We start from the raw sequence: 17,896 nt of genomic DNA on the forward strand, positions 1-17,896 counted from the left end.
GCGAGGATACTGAGATTCTAGACTTTTTCCCTGCTCACCAGATCACACGCTCATTACTCTGCACAGCCCTGACTTTTACCTTTAAGAAACATATTAACCCTTACTTGAGAGAAAGGGTAAGCATTGCAAAGATGAGGAAAAAAGGAATAAACTAAGAGATTTACTTAAGAGAATGAAGATATAAAAGCTAGAGAAGAGAAGGCTTTAAAGAGTTGCAGCAAGTATATTAGGTCTACAACATGCGTATAGTGAATGTTTGCTGCCCATTCATGCCCAGCATCCATGGCAGATACTGTTAAATAACGCTCCCTTTTACATTAGCCAGGATCCGCTTTCAGTGTGGAGATGTGGACAGTACCGCCAATCAGTCAAAACCAATAGGGGAGGTGACATCCATTTGCTAGTCCAGAGTGAGAAGGCTTGGGATCCCTGCATGTCTCCTCTTGGCCCCCCTCCCTCAGGTCTCTCCACCCACACTCACCTGTCACCTTGTGAGAAGTTCTTCCCTGACCACTGATACAGACTTGCAGCTCCCTTCCTTACCCTGCATGCCCTGGCTCTCACTTCTACCTGATACTTTCCATTTTCTCTTATTTGTTTGATTATCTGCTCCCTGTACACCCAATCCAGAATGTTAGTCCCATGAAGGAAATGAATTCATCACTTTTGTTTGTTGCAGAGTCCCCAGCAACTTGCTGGGTGACTGACTCATACCGGGTGCCCGACTCATACCGGGTGCCCAGTAAATGGGTGAATGCATACAGAAGTGGATTTTGAGTAAAATACAAGCAGGGATGTCCTATGGGAAAATAATGGCTCTGCTCTCTGAAACACATTCATACAGAAGTAGCTCAAGCAGTAAAAGTTTCTGAAAGTTAATTGCTATAAAGATCAAGTTCAATTGGATCCATCAAACAAGGTAATAGGTGGCTTTCTGAGATGGGAGACCTTTGAGAAAAAAGAACTCAGAATCTTTGTGTCCACCTGTCAGAAGAATGATAGAGGAAATCCATGAATAATACAGAAAATGGACGACCACCTCCGAGGTCCCTTCCAAATGTTTTGTGACTTATCTATTCCTTCAGAGGTTGGATGTCATAGTTAAAGATTTATGCGGTTTCATTAAAGCTATCACACAATGCCCACAGGCTTAAAGGAGGTTGTCATGAGATTCCAGCCACTGTTCCTTCTTGGGATAATGCTAAGAATATTCTTATTCTCATTCTTGTTAGGCCCTACTAATGGAGGCATAAGAGTGATTTTGGTATATTCTTGCTAGGGAATGACTGAGGTTATCGCAGTATGTAAGCTATATCCTCGAAGCAAGGGTCCTTTCAAAGTGAAGGGAAATATTTCAGACTATTAGAATCTCATTTAGGAAATGGCAACCTTATTGCATGAAATGAGGCCATGATGTGCAGAAAGAGTTAAATGTTCTTCCAGAAGAGCCTGACTCTAAGCCAGGATATGGCATTAAGCACAGAGAAAATTGGGCTGAATAATCCCTTTAGACTCTTTAAGGTGCTGAGCTGACATTTTGATACGTTGCAAGTTGGCAAGTCAACGTTTCATAGTTTATCTTCAAATTCCACATTTTAAAAGTCTTATTTCCTTCTTCTGAAAAGGCTGTACCTGCAACCACCTTTAGTCCTACCTACACAAAATTAGATATCTTTTTTGTTCATTCAGAGCAGGGAGAATTTAATATTCCAAATTTTGTGAGAAAAGAAACCCCATTTCTCCTTAAAACCTGTGGCTTAAGTTTCATAACAGTCACGGAATCTTGTAAAGACAATAAATTATGAAATGACAGCAAGATGTAAGACAATGCAGAGGCAGTGTTTTTGAAAATAAAAATGTAAGGTATGCTTGAAATATGAGTTTTAAAATCAGTTAGGGCTATTTTATGGGGTTTGATTACAGATGCCAAAATATAATCCCTTTTCTACTCATCAGACAGGCTACTGAGACTGTTTCCCTGCTAAAATGTCCAAATTTAACTGAAGGAGAGTTTTCAAACCTGACTAGTGTGTTGTGATAGTTAAAGGAATATAAATCAGGGTGGGATTGGAAAGGAGAGTCTGTGTTTGAAAATTATTGTATGTGATAGTCACAACAGACAATCTGTAAAATCAGGTCTTGCAAGTCACATGTACATTAATTTTCTTCCCTTATCATGCAAACATCCTGTTCTCCAGAAAGCCTGCCCCATTCCTCAGCCTGTTTGCTTATCTTATGGCCCCCATTAGAATTCATCATGTCTTCATGCAACTTAACACAAGGAGAATTATCTGCCCCTTGTTGCCATCCTTCCTAGGGGGTGGGCTTCATGAGAATTGGCTGTGTCCATCAGTATTTAAGTATCTCCAGCTCTGAAATAAAGTAGGGTCTGCATAAAATTTGCTGAATATAGGAATTATGTTTGAGCCTCCTCTACTGCAGGTTCTACAGTATGCTTGAGTCTCGTCTACTGTAGAATCCACCACAAGGATTCTCCGGCCTGGGTACAATCACCTCAACTACTGTGACTCCTGTTCTAGCCCATGACTTACTAGGACACACAGTCTCTAGGTTTCCGACCCAGAGAACCTTCAGTAGAAGGAAGACTGAAAAGTTACAAAAGTGACCAGGACTACACTTAGCATCTCTGATATCTTACTTAATTCCTTACTTACAGGAAGTTTCAAGAGCTGCTGGATAAGGTACGAATAACCACCAGTCATTGGCTCATGAGTAAGTCTGCTTGTGTGGAAACCGGATTGCCTCCAATTTGCAAATGGGAAGGATTTAAGCCAAAGGATCTCTAGCTGCTTCCAGAACTTGCTAGTGCCACCCATGAGTGTGGTTATGCTGTTTTTTAATTACTATGCACATCCAAGAATGTACCATGTAATCAAAAGACCACAGCACTGTATATCTGTAGCAGAGAAAATCCTTTACCAGATAACAAGAATGGGATTTTCTACCAACTTGTATGGTCAAGTTTTCATGTATCAACTAATGATAGAAGGAAACCTACCTAGACAGAAGAGCTTAGCTGCAGAATAGATTTTTTTTTTTTTTGGCAAAAGTATGTAAATACACTATATTCACTTTCTTCCTTAAAAAGTGTGAATAAAGTTAAAATATAAATTTCTAACTGTGCAGTGCCTCTGTATGCCTGTGTCTAAGTTGTTCACATCTGAAAGACAATCTCTCCTTTCTGTTTCCCATTTTTTCATCTGCCTACTGTGTGTGTGTATGTACGTAGTGGAGTCCAGATTTGAAATGTGTGCTCTCTCACACATGCGTGCGCGCACACACACACACACACACACACACACACACACCCTTGAAATAAAGTGCCTGATCCCTGCTTTGGTTTTCCCCCTCTGGTGGGTCAAGGGTCTCTCTCTGCGGAGTCCGTCTGCGCACCAGCAGTCATGCGGAACCTGTTTCTGACCGTCAGCCGATGCGCTGGAAAGGGCGGGCCATAGCGATGGGCTGACCTTCCGGCCCAGCAGCCGGAAGGGAACCCCGTGGGGATCTCCTAAAGGGGATGTTTCTGCCTTGGTCGCATCAAGGTTGTTCAGTTCAGTGACTCTGTTTTAAGTGTTCCTTGTATTCTCCACTGACCACTGGAAAAGGCAGTTTTGTTTCCTTGCCCCAGCTTCAGAGGCATTAAACTCTTCACCTTGACTTTTCTTGGAACTGCAAAACTAGGAAAGGGCGAAAAAAAGAAGAGCTGAAAGAGGTAACAAAGACCTTTGGCGCCCTTATCATACGGGTAACCATCGTGCTCACCCGGCCTATCAGGGAGGCAGTGGGCTAGCTACACAAGGGTGGCCCGTTTTACAACCCATTTGGCCCTTTTTATATGCAGGGAATTTTAAAACTGTTACGCGTTTCTGCCTTTTTTCATCAGGGATCTCTCCAAATATTTTTGAAAGTGGTAGTGGGAAAAGAAGACTTTTCAATTATGGCTTCATTTCAGAAAAATCAATGATCTTAATACTCTGCACGGTGAGGTATTAGAGTGCAGGACTGACCAAAGGTGTGCTGAAAGTGCAGATAAATACTGTTTTTCCTAAAGAATGCCCATATTTAGCATTATTTTATTTAGCTTGACAAAATCAGCGCTTCAAAGACACTTCTTAGGAGCTTTAAAATATTAAATATTAGCCTTTGGACAAAGGATCCACGAGCCTGCATTTCATGTTGAACAATTACGGGCCACATTTCCTTTAAATGTTTCAGAGAGACGGTTAAATTTTGAAGGGGAAGCTTTTCTATTTGAGCTGCGTGAACAAAGGCAAGTTTGTATACGGGAGGGCGGCCCAGGGGATTTCTGCTAAGACAGATGAAATGATTGTGGTGAAATCAAACCACCTCGGCAGCCTCTTTGTCCAGGCTGTGCACCCTCCCGGGTGTTCTCCTTTTGCCTGGGAAAAAGTCCGGCAGTGGTCAAGCGGAGGTGGGTCAAATGAAGCCAGGCTGAATGTGCGCATTGACCTCCAGGGGCCTTGAGGATGATGAAAAACAGACAATGCACAGAGAAGCGCTTTGAAAATGGTGAGATGTTATTGTTATTACAATTATGATCTTTAAATCCGCAAGACATGTTCGTGGAGAGTTTGCTGTAGTTCCCTTTGCTGCTGGAGAAAGTAACCTGAAAGGTGGGCCTTTCTCATCTCTCTCTGAGCTGAGCTCAAATAAGACAAAATTATACAATTCATTTTTGGTTAAATTGTCTGAGAGAAGTGACTGTTCATTCAACACGTTCAGTTCAGAAATTGATGAAACAGTTTCATGATAGCTATGAGGAACTGATACCGATTTGGAAAGAAAAAATCACACCAAACACTGAGTCCTTTTACAGTGACTCGTAGAATCCTCAGTACCTAGGAAGTAAAGATGTATCCCCCATTTGACACACAGCATAAATCAGGGAGATAATGTTGACCCCCATGGGCTGAGGAGGTGATGTAGGATTAAAAAATACCGCAGAAGTATTTACTGGACTGGCTTGCCCCAAGGAGTGACAAACTTGGAGCCATCTTCCTTAGCAAATGGAAAAACTAAAGTTGCTGTACCCTAAAATTCCAGTCCAAATGAATTTGTATTTGGATCTGGTGATACACCAGGATAAGTCTCCAGCTAACAGTCCAGTTCCCCAAATTCTCAGTAACATCTGTCCAATTTTAACTTGTGGCTGTAGATTGAAACCATGCAAAATCCTGTGGTTACAGTAATTTCCACCAGGAAACCATGAAACAACGAGTGGTATGCAAATGTATTTTCAGTCTGCTTTTTAAAAAAATTTCCAAGTTGGAAATTGAGGTTTGGTAGTACACAAGGACTAAAGTGATGAACTAACTCCAAACACAGCTCTGGAAGTGGAAAATTTGGAAGTTTCCTTTGCCCTGACAAGTGATTTTAGTTTGTTTTTGATTTATAGGATTTAGTGTCTGGGAAAAAGTCTTTCTGAGAGAGAGCAAGAAGGAGATGGTAGTGGATTCCTTACTCCGCTCCCTGCCCCGCCACATGACCCTGACTATTAAGAGCTATCATTTCCTCAGTAGGTCCTTTCACTGCATTGAATCCAGACCACAATCTGCAAAACAGGCATTATTATTATTCCCATTTAAAAGCTGCACTAAATGAAGGTTGACTAAGATTGGAGCAAACACTCAGACTTTAAAAACTGACACGAAGCTTCAGAAACGCAAATCTTTCTTCCTTCGCAAATGGGACTTCAGCTCTCTCCTCCCCTCCACTCCACTCCTAATACTGTTCTGACAGTCTCCGCCTTTGGAGACCCCCGGGGAGAACCAGGTGGGGAAGAAAGCACGTGGGCGACTCCTCTCAGACCGGGTTTAAGTGTGCTCTCATCCTCACCCCCACAGCATTAGCGCTGATGTTGGACTCATGGCAAAGGGGGGCGTTTTGCAAGTTTGTTCTCAAGGTTGGTGGCCTCCAGTCAGGGCTTATCTCTAAGTTACTTCTCAGGAACGGGGCCAGATCAATACTGTATTCTTTCAGACCTCTCTAAACCCAGCGGGGAAGGCAATCACGGCCGGGCGGCTCCTTGCACCTTCTGGAGCGGATCAATACTCCGACAGCGTGGAGCTTTGTTCCTCCCCCAGCCCTAAGATGTTCCGTATGCTCTACACGATTGCTTAAAGGCTCGCGTTCCCTTCCCCCTGGATGACAACACCACTCCCGCCCTCATCGTCCCTAATACTACCACTATAATTGCCTTGACGTGAAATAGCAGCACAAACCCAGCGCCTGGGCTCTGAGGTGTTTTATCTTTTTTGAACATCTCTATTAGTAAGGGCTGTTGATCTGCCTTTAATATGTAGTCGGAGCTTTAATGCAAACCTGCACTTATTTACAGTGCTTTGTGAAACCCACTGGGATGATTTTACCTGTGGGAATCGTATAGGGACTGTTGCAGGGGAGAGGGAGGTATAAACTCGTAAGCCCAAGAATATTAGCTTAAACTTTATGCGGCTTGAAGCCCATTATAGCTACCCCATACCGCCACAGAAATTGCCTTAGAAGAGCTCTGTGTCTTATTTATTTTTTAAATGATGCTGGGTAAAATGAAATATTTATTTTCCTGTTTTTCAGCCAACATTCCAATAAGTGGTAAATAACACGAAGGCTCAACAGATCCTGTTTCTCCAATTCCTGTTTGTTGCTGTTGCCTGCTAAGTAAAGTTATTGATATGCTCTGAGTCTTTACCACACACATGTCTCCTCACTGCTCATCTCCCTCCAAATACACCAAAACAATAAAAAATGAAATATAACAAATATATTATGTGATAGCATTGAAATAGAGAAGTTTAAATGAAAACTCATTACTTTCGCTTAAGGAATGAAAGTCCAGCACGTTAGTCTCTTTCTGATGGCTTCAACCACATCCCTTGAGCTTCTTCCCTGTTGCTATGCCCCTGTCCTGGGGCCCAACCTCCATTATTGCTCTTTTGTTGTTTCAAGACTTCTCTATACCGTTCAGCTTGTCCCTTCCCCTTAGACACGTGTAACTCTCGGCCTTTCTTTGCTCCTTTAAGTCCATCACACCCTTCAGGATCTGGTGCCCGTCTCAGCCCCTCTGGGAACCACTGGAAGCAGTCCGACCCAGTGGGTCACAGAGGAGCACTGCCGTTCATCTGTTACTAGTCAGACTGCAAGACAGTTGGACGTTTGCAGTCAAAAGCAGTTGACCTTCCAAAGTTTGCCAATGATTTTTTAATGATAATTGGGGTGATGGATATTGATAATTATCAACTGGTCAAGACATGAAAGTTCAAGGTTATCCTTAATCTTTTTATTCTTTCATTGGTATGCTGATATATTTCTAAGAATAATAGAAAGGGCCACACAGTCTTAATTGCACCTTGCTTGAAACTTGTCTGAGAGAACTTGTAGGCCACTGAAGGTCACCCACTGGTAGTATGAGATATCTAAGATGTGCTGTAACACTCCCCAATGGATCATTTTTATTTGTTGGGTCATCCACACACTCAGTGGGATTCCCAGATGGTGTAGTGGTAAAGTATCCATCTATCAATGCAAGAGATGTAGGCTTGATCCCTGTGTCGGGAAGATCCCCTGGAGTAGGAAATGACAACTGCTTCCATATTATTTTCTTTTAATTTCTTTCAGTATTCTTGTCTAGAAAATTCTATGGACAGAGGAGCCTGGTGGGCTACAGTCCATGGGGTCGCAAAGAGTTGGACACATTGAGCTACTGAACATATACACACCACATACTCAACACTATACCTTGCATAAATCATTAGGCACTGAACAAATACTAATTAATGTGTTGGCTGGTGGGAGTCATCTTTTAATAGAAACCAAGTATGTCTGTTGGCTGTACATGCACTGTGCCCATGAAAAAAAAAAGGGGGAAATAATTTAGAATATATCCAGTATTGCAAACTAATTAGATGAATTGTCACTTCTGATGGCAGATACGCCAAGCAAAGTTGCTTTAGTTAGTAGTTTGCTTAATTTATTACAGAGTCCATTTCAGGTTGAATATTTAAGTGCAGCTCCTGAGTACACTGGACTACTAAGATATATAATTAAAAAGTCTAGCTGAAGCATTCTGATGCTTTAAGCTGTTTCATATAGCTGAGAAAAGAAAGCAGGTGTCAGAAACTTGACTATTTTACCCAGGAAAAAAAAGAATTGATTTTACCCGGTGGACGAACTCAGAATGACAGCCATATAACAATGCAGTGTTGCAAAATACAACATGTAACATATATAATGTGTACAGAGGAGAGAAAGAAAGAGAATGATACAGAGTAAATTATTTCTCCTTCATTCATGTAAGTTGATTACAACTGAATTAATATGCATTTTCAAGGGCATATTGTATTACGGCTAAAGAAGTTACAAGCAACATGTGCAAGATTTTATGAAATTTATTTTGAAAGCATCTGTCTGAGATAGTGATGTAGACAATGAAAGCATAATAGAGGACAAAAGTCATTATACAGAGGACAGGTAGCTGCTGAACAGTGAAACCACAGCAATTTAGAAAGTTAAAAGAAATTAAAATTTAAGTTCTTCATTTAATTGTTAATGTAATACATTTTCAACAAAATAAAGACTTCCTTCCCTCCTTTTTTTTTCATCCTTCTTCCTGCCTCTCTCCTGCATTTCTCTATGTCTCTGCCTCTGTCTCTGTATTTGTCTCTTTGTCCCTATTTCTGTCTCTGTCTCTCCCACACTGTGTCTTCCCTGTATGTCTGTCTCTCTCTCTCTTGAATTCTATAAAGAGGAGTTATCAAAGTCATCGATTTGGGCAGATTTATGACATGGCGGGAAGAGACTGGCTGATACTTTGCAATCTATGACCTTGAGAAGCTACTTGTTTTCATGATAATTTTCTTTTAGTATCATAGTGCTAATTCAAGCTGTCTACCCAGTATCCCACGCCAGCTTGGTAATAGTATGCTGCATAAACTTATTTTAGCTCATAGAATAAAAAGTGCTATACCAAATGAGAGGATCGTTGATATCACCATTTCCTTAAATCCCTCATATTTCTTGTCCATTATTCCTTACTATTGCTACTCAGTGAACATCCTCTCTGAGCCAGGCACAGATTTTTAAAATGTCTTTGGATGGCTAAAGATCTCTATCAGTTAAATGTTCACAAGTGTGTGCTCAGTCGCTCAGTCACGCCTGGCTCTTTGTGACCCCGTGGACCGTAGCCTACCAGGCTCCTCTGTCCATGGAATTTTCTGGGCAAGGATACTGGAGTCAGTTGCCATTCCCTCCTCCAGTGGATCCTCTTGACCCAGGGATCAAACTGGTGTCTCCTGTGTCTCTTGCATTGGCAGGTAGATTCTTTACCACTGAACTACCTGGGAAGCCCATCAACTGAATGTACTTCATTGTTTATAAGAATACCATGTTTAGCATAAAGACTTTCATTTGAATCTTCCCCCATGTCTACCTGGAAAGTGTTTACATGTTCATGCTAGTGATGGCATGAGTTTAGCATTTAATATTTAGTTTGGGGCATTTTTAAGCATAAAAAAATCAAGCTGGCTTAGATTAGCCATTTTCAGTCCGAAAAAGTTAACTTCTTGAGAAAAATTCATCTAACAATCAAATTGTTTGCCTAACCAAAGTTGAACATTGTCTTCAGATTATTTTCCCCACTTTCTAAAGTTATATCAGAGCCATACACTTTTTAAAATAAAATATTGCTTTTTAAAACATTAGACTTAAACAGTGAGTGAAGTCGCTCAGTCGTGTCCGACTTTTTGCGACCCCATGGACTGACTGTAGCCTACCAGGCTCCTCCCTCCATGGGATTCTCCAGGCAAGAGTACTGGAGTGGGTTGCCATTTCCTTCTCCAGGGGATCTTCCCGACCCAGGGATTCAACCCAGGTCTCTCACATTCCAGGCAGACGCTTTAACCTCTGAGCCACCAGGGAAGCTTGTAAAAAACTGTACAATCAATCTACAATGGATGAATGAATGTGCAATTTGTCATCTTCCCAGAATTAGGTCAGACTTCCCAGTCCTTCTTATGTCTGGCACCAGCTAGATCCTCACTTCTGCTCCACTTTCTTTAGGGGTTCCCCTGAGTTCCTCAGGGTTGATAGTCTGCTTGACTGAATCACAGAACTCAGGAGAGCTCTTTACTTACAATTACAGTTTTATCCTAACAAAAGGATGCAAATTAGAAACAGCCAAGGGCAGGTCTGGGAGAGCCCCACATGTGAAGTTGCCCTTGTTAGAGAAGCTTGCTCAGGCTTTAGGGTCCAGAGTGTTTAGTGGGGCTTCATTAAATAGACATCATCACTGAAGTCATTGGTCAAATGACAATATCCAGGCCTTCTCCTCTTCCCAGAGAATGGGTGGGTGCTGAGTAACTCAAAGCCCCACCCTCTAATTACCTGATTGATCTTTTTGGCTTGACTCTCTTCCATCTTGAGTAATTTTATTAGCATAAACTATGTAGGGATTCACCATGAGTCACTCAGTTATCATAAACAATCAGATGTGGTCCAAGGGGACCACCAAAAGGAAAAAAGACAGATAATCTCAAGGCTGTAAAGAGACACTCCTAAAGATAGGAAGTTCCAAGTGTTAGAGTAGACCTCCCAGGGCCCAGGGACAAAAGCCAGCTAATGCCTTTATTATACAGAAATATAATTTTGCTGAACCATATAAGATACAAACACCTAAGCGTTTCCACATGTTTCTCTTATAAGAGCAAGGATATTTTCATAGTAGAGTACAACATTTAAAATAATTAAAATGTAACTATTGAAACTAAGGAAATGAAATACATATAAAATAGTGTTATTTAATACATAGTCCAAATTCAGTATTTCGCAGTTGTCTCAACTTTTTTTTTTTTCAATTCTGTTTCCAGTCTAAAATCACACATGTCAGTTAGTCGTTCATCTTATTACTTTTTTAAAAACAGAAACCATTCCTTAGTTTTAGTCTTTTCTTTCATGACATTTGATAGTTGGGAAGAGCATAGACTAGCTGTCTATACCCATTATTTAAAAAGGTGTTTTTAAATAAAGGTGTTTATTTTAAAAGCCTCCCAATTTGGAATTGTCTGATTGTTCCCTCCTGATTTGATTCAGGTTATTCATTGTCTGCTAGGATTCCTGTATAAGTTTTACCCTGTCCTTCTCTGTGAACCATATCAGGAAGCACATGATGTTGACTTAGGTTGTTTATACACTATTTTTCTACTGTAAAGACCTCTAATTTTTTTTTTTTTTGCTCTGTAATTAATAAGAAATCCAAATGGAGATATTTCTAGACTATGTGGACACACTATTCTTTAACAAAATCTCACAACAGTTTTATGATCCATTGATAGTTCTTATCTATATTAATTATTACCATGGTCATTCCAAAGTGATGATTTTCTAACCCTGTTTGTCCTCTGATATTTGTTACTTACTAGAAAAGAGCTTTCCCTTCACTCCTTTGTATTTGCTTGTTTGTTTAACTTTTAGCATCAAAGTCTGGATTCTTTTTTTATTTACTATGTTGTCATGATTCTGCTAAATTTTCACCTGTGAATGTATGTGTTCAGCAATAATTCACAAGCCACTATATGTGAAATGGTGAGATTTAGGAAATACTAGTTTGTATCTCTTACAAATAAGAAAGCTGTCATTTGGAAACAGTCAGAATAGGAATCCTTCATTTAATTCCTAACTTTTTAGACCTTCTCAATGAAATATGAATGTTGCAATAAACATTGTCCATTTAAACAAGCAAATAAATAAGTGTACAAAATCTTTCTAGCTGTAACTAATTTTGCAGAGAATGAGCTTTTGTTCAAACGATCACAAAAACTGATTCAATCTGTACTCCAAAACATATCCCCTATTGAGAGAGGAACTGAATACATCCTTAAAGGCCAACTGGTTTTAAAATTATACCAATCTGTTTCATTCAATCATTATACAGTGGTTTCAATGGGAGGATGAACACGGACCTCCTGAAATTCACCATGTGCAATGAGGTAAGCCATGGAGTACAGAGAGCTCTATTGCATGTGAGGCTTGGCATTACCTTCTGACACAACAGTTCCCTTTTACCCACTGCCTGCCTGTCAACACTGGCAACTCTAGCATCATGTTTTCTTCCCTGGCATCTCAACTAGACTCCATCCTCCTTAGCAGCATGCATGTAAGACAGTTCCCTCTTCTGAAGACCTGGTAGAGCACGTTGATTAAGATATACATCCTTCCCTGCGAGAAGACTTGCAGAGCAGGTTATCAGGAAAGAGGATGGAGGGGACATAAAGATGCTGGGTGTCTACTGGGAAGGCAATTATCTATTGTGAGGAATGAGGAGGCAGACGCCCCAAGACAATATAACCTGCCTTCCAGCCTGGTCACTGGCTAATCTGGCCACACTTTAATAGATGCTTTCTCGAGACACTGCCCTACACCAGTGCTCTACTCCAAGGGATGTTTGGAGAGAGGGAGGCACATGGCAATCATTCAGAATGACATTTATTCAGACATGTCTAAAAACTGGCCATCTAGCTGACCATACGGAATTTCTGCTTTCCATACCCAGCTCTATTTCTCTTTTTCTCCATGAAACTCCTCTCCTTCTAACATGTCATACAATTTACTTATTTACAAGGATAATTTATTTCCTTATCCTGGAAGACAACTCTTACCACCCCCATCCCTTCCCCAACTAGAATGTAAGCACCAAGAAGGCAAGTATTCCTGTTTTATTCCCGGATATGTGTTTGGCTCTTAGGATATAGCAGGAGCTCAATAATATTTGTGGAATGAATGACTGTCTACATTGTGAATAAAGTGCTCTCTCATTTTCCCTTAAGATAAAAGTCTGTAACTTAAATTCTTTGTTTCTATCATTTTAAAAAGGGACAATTGGACACACACTAGGTTTTCTCATTAACATCAAGTTAATTCTCTACCTAGATGTTTCCCGCTGTTCTTGGATATTTTGCAAACAGTTCAGTTCAGTTCAGTTCAGTCGCTCAGTCATGTCCGACTCTTCGCGACCCCATGAATCACAGCACACCAGGCCTCCCTGTCCATCACCAACTCCTGGAGTTCACCCAAACTCAGGTCCATCGAGTCGGTGATGCCATCCAGCCATCTCATCCTCCATCATCCCCTTCTCCTCCTGCCCCCAAATCCCTCCCAGCATCAGAGTCTTTTCCAATGAGTCAGCTGTTCGCATCAGGTGGCCAAAGTATTGGAGTTTCAGCTTTAGTATCAGTCCTTCCAATGAACACCCAGGACTGATCTCCTTTAGAATGGACTGGTTGGATCTCCTTGCAGTCCAAGGGACTCTCAAGAGTCTTCTCCAACACTACAGTTCAAAAGCATCAATTGGTGCTCAGCTTGCTTCACAGTCCAACTCTCACATACATACATGACCACTGGAAAAACTATATGGACTTCCCTGGTGGATCAGACAGTAAAGCGGGAGACCCGGGTTCGATCCCTGGGTTGGGGAGATCCCCTTGAGAAGGAAATGGCACTCCATTCCAGTACTCTTGCCTGGAAAATCCCATGGATGGAGGGGCCTGGTTGGCTACTGTCCATGGGTTCACCAAGAGTCGGACACAACTGAGCGACTTCACTATCTATGAAACCATAGCCTTGACTAGACAGACCTTTGTTGGCAAAGTAATGTCTCTGCTTTTTAATATGCTATCTAGGTTAGTCATAACTTTCCTTCCAAGGAATAAGCGTCTTTTAATTTCATGGCTGTAATCACCATCTGCAGTGATTTTGAAGCCCAAAAATAAAGTCAGATATGGTTTCCACTGTTTCCCCATCGTTTTCCCATGAAGTGATGGGACCAGATGCCATGATCTTCGTTTTCTGAATGCTGAGCTTTAAGCCAACTTTTTCACTCTCCACTTTCATCAAGAGGCTTTCTAGTTCCTCTTCACTTTCTGCCATAAGGGTAGTGTCATCTGCATATCTGAGGTTATTGATGTTTCTCCTCGCAATCTTGATTCCAGCTTGTGCTTCTTCCAGTCCAGCATTTCTCATGATGTACTCTGCATATAACTTAAATAAGCAGGGTGACAATATACAGCCTTGATGTACTCCTTTTCCTATTTGGAACCAGTTTGTTGTTCCATGTCCAGTTCTAACTGTTGCTTCCTGACCTGCATGCAGGTTTCTCAAGAGGCAGGTCAGGTGGTCTGGTATTCCCATCTCTTTCAGAATTTTCCACAGTTTATTGTGATCCACACAGTCAAAGGCTTTGGCATAGTCAATAAAGCAGAAATAGAAGTTTTTCTGGAACTCTCTTGCTTTTTTGATGATCCAGCGGATGTTGGCAATTTGATCTCTGGTTCTTCTGCCTTTTCTAAAACCATAGTGTCTCTTATTGTTATTATTGTTTTACTAAGTTCACATATAAGACACTGAGCTGGATGTTTTTACAACAGGGATTAACATATACATAAGGCACAAACACATACTCTGCAAAAAACTGTGCATTTCCAGCCCAAGGGTATTCCAAGGAATGGGCAGTAATGTTTTGGCTTTTTGAATGTTATTGACAACCTGAAAAAAAATGGTTTCTCATTGCATCTCACAGAGCCAAATGTAGTTCTTAAACCTTCTACAGTTTAGCTTAAATTAAAGCCATCAGTGCAATTCAGAAATTCCACACAACTAGAGAATGAAGAAGTTAGTGCTTATGAAGACTTCTATGAGTTAACTTAAGAAGCTCTTCATAAGTTCACCCTTTGCTAGTAGCATTCAGTTAGGAACTTAAGATAACCTGTATGTGAATATCAGAATAATTTAGAGCCTACACAGAGGTTCTCAGTATGATTTCCAGTGATTTCTAGAAGATCTAGTTTCATGTGAGTATGTGAAATATTCTATGAAGAGTCCACAGATTCCATGTAGTTCTCAAAGATCTCCATGATCCCCACGCAAGGGAAAAAAATGCAGATTGTGTGTAAAATCACTGGATTTTTATCTGATGTCTTTGGAAGTGATAACAAAAACGGTGGAACCTGACTATTTCAAGGCCAGAAAGAAGATGTACCTACACAATGATTAAGGAAGAACAAGGACAAAACCCCAATCTGTTGATCCATGGTGGAGTTTTCTGAGAATAATTGTCTTTTTCTGAAAAATGAACTTAATCACATTTGCCTTGCTCACATGCTTGTTCAGAGATTGAGTGAGGGGTATGTGGAATGGTCTTTATAGCTTATGAAAGTGAAAGTGAAGTCGTGTCCAACTCTTTGTGACCCCGTGGACTGTAGCCCATTGTCCTCTGTCCATGGGATTCTCCAGGCAAGAATACTGGAGTGGGTTGCCGTTTCCTTCTCCAGGGAAATCTTCCCACACCAGGGATCGAACCCTGGTCTCCCGTGTTGCAGGCAGACGCTTTACCCTCTGAACCACCACGTAAGCTCTTTATAACTTACAGTTATCTTTATCATCACATGCACAGCATTATGTAGGTGATTTCATCTGCGTTATGTGTGTGCATGGAACTATATGAACAAGTTAACCCAGACATGATTGCTCTAAGATCTCCAGTTGCTTCAATTCTGTAAGTTTTGAAATTAACCTTTTCAATGACTTCTAAACTTTCCCAGAAAGTGTGCACATTTTCCAAGACAAACTCCTCCATTTCTCTGAGGTTTTGTAAGTATTAGTAGATTTTACTATACTCCTAGGTTGTTATAAAAAGGTCTGTGCCACATCATTGATAAACACAACTTGCTATCAACTTAATTTTCTCCCTCATTTTCTCTACCATATATATATCCTTCAACTCCTAACATTTTCTCTTTTACTTTTTAGGACCATGCAGTCAGCAGCTTTTCACCATCCTTAGAAGGTGGATGCAGTATAAGATGCAACATATTATTTTTAACCCACTGTGCCAATAATTGCCATGTAATGTGAGCATTATTAGAACATAAATATATAAAAGGGTTGCGGGATCACACAAAAGGGGACAATTTATCGTTTGAGAGTTTTAAAATCTCAAAATGGGTAGGAACATTCTGGACAGAAGATACTATCCCCTATGCAAGTAATCCCTGAAAATCTCCTCTGTGCCAGGCATTGACTTCAGGTCTGGGCCATCAGAATCTGTTCTCTAATATAGAGGATAGGAGGCTTCCCTGGTGGCTCAGAGGGTTAAGAATCTGCCTTCAATGAAGGAAACCTGAGTTTGATCCCTGGGTCAGGAAAGTCCACTGGAGAAGGGAATGACTACTCACTCCAGTGTTCCTGCCTAGAGAATCCCATGGACAGAGGAACCTGGTGGGCTACAGTCCACGCAGTTTCAAGAGTTGGACACAACTGAGCAACTAACACTTTTACTTACAAAGAGGATATAGAGAGAAAATAATCCCTAAACACTTCAATTCCTCAAGTGATCTTATATGGTGATAATTTTTCAAAATAATGAGAGTTACCTGCTTCAAGACAGAGATATGTAGGAAAAACATTAACGTTTGTTTATTTAGTTGTGCCAGGTCTTAGCAGTGGCACACCAGATCTTTGGTCTTCATTGCATCAGGTGGGATCTTTCTGTTGCATTATATGGGATATTTAGGTGTAGAATGTGGCATCTAGTTTCCTGATCAGATTGAACCCAGGCACCCTGCAATGGGATCGTAGGGTCTTAGCCACTGGAGCACCAGGGAAGTCCTAAAAAACATAAGATGAGCAGAGCAGACGTCCCTGAAGAGGTGCTATTTGAAAAGATGCCCAGTATATGAAAAGGTGACAGTCCCGCAAAGACAGAGGAAAAACTCCTGGAAGCAGAGAAAGCAAGAAGCACAGTGTCAGGGCTTGAAAAATAGAGAATCAAGAAATGTATCAGTGATTCATGCTTATTTGGAGGAAGGTCAGCCTGGGAAGGTAGGCTAAGTCCATACATTTTGAACTTTATTTGAAAAGCTTTGATTCAGAAGATTGTCATGAGGAGATTTTACATTTTGGAAGATCACTCCGTGAGCATCAAAGGGCATGGCTGAAGTCAGAGTGCTGAGGATCCAAGGCCCTTCCCGGGGGGAGGCGACAGTGGTCTAGGCGGGAGGAAATGATGATGACTGGTGAAGACGGAAGGAGCAGGAGGGCCACTGAGGCTGGAAGACTGATCAATGGGAGTGCTGGGACAGGGAGAGCAGCCAAGAATAATTCTTAGGTGTCCAACTTGAGTGACAGTATGGAGGATATTGTCATCATTGGAAATGTGGGCTACCAAGTATGAAGATATGAAGTCCTACTGTATAGCATAGGGAACTGTATTCAATATCCTGTGATAAACCATAATGGAAAAGAATATAAAAATATATACACTATTATATATTTAATAAATATATTAAAACTAATATATATTAATATATATGCATACACACACACACACATATATATATATATATGCATGCATGCTAAGTCACTTCAGTCATGTCCAACTCTTTGTGACCCTATGGACTATAGCCCACCAGGCTACTTTGTCCACAGGATTCTCCAGGCAAGATATACATATAACTAAATCACTTTGATGTACAGTAGAAATTACCACGGAGAAGGCAATGGCACCCCACTCCAGTACTCTTGCCTGGAAAATCCCATGGGCGGAGGAGCCTGGTGGGCTGCAGTCCATGGGGTTGCTAAGGGTCGGACAAGACTGAGCGACTTCACTTTCACTTTTCACTTTCATGCATTGGAAAAGGAAATGGCAACCCACTCCAGTGTTCTTGCCTGGAGAATCCCAGGGACGAGGGAGCCTGGTGGGCTGCCGTCTACGGGGTCACACAGAGTCAGACATGACTGAAGTGACTTAGCAGCAGCAGCAGAAATTACCACAACCTTTTAAATCAACTATACTCCAACAGGGGCTTCCCTG

The sequence above is a fragment of the Oryx dammah genome, unplaced genomic scaffold (genome assembly GCF_014754425.2).
Source record: "Oryx dammah isolate SB20612 unplaced genomic scaffold, SCBI_Odam_1.1 HiC_scaffold_16, whole genome shotgun sequence".
Taxonomy (NCBI): domain Eukaryota; kingdom Metazoa; phylum Chordata; class Mammalia; order Artiodactyla; family Bovidae; genus Oryx; species Oryx dammah.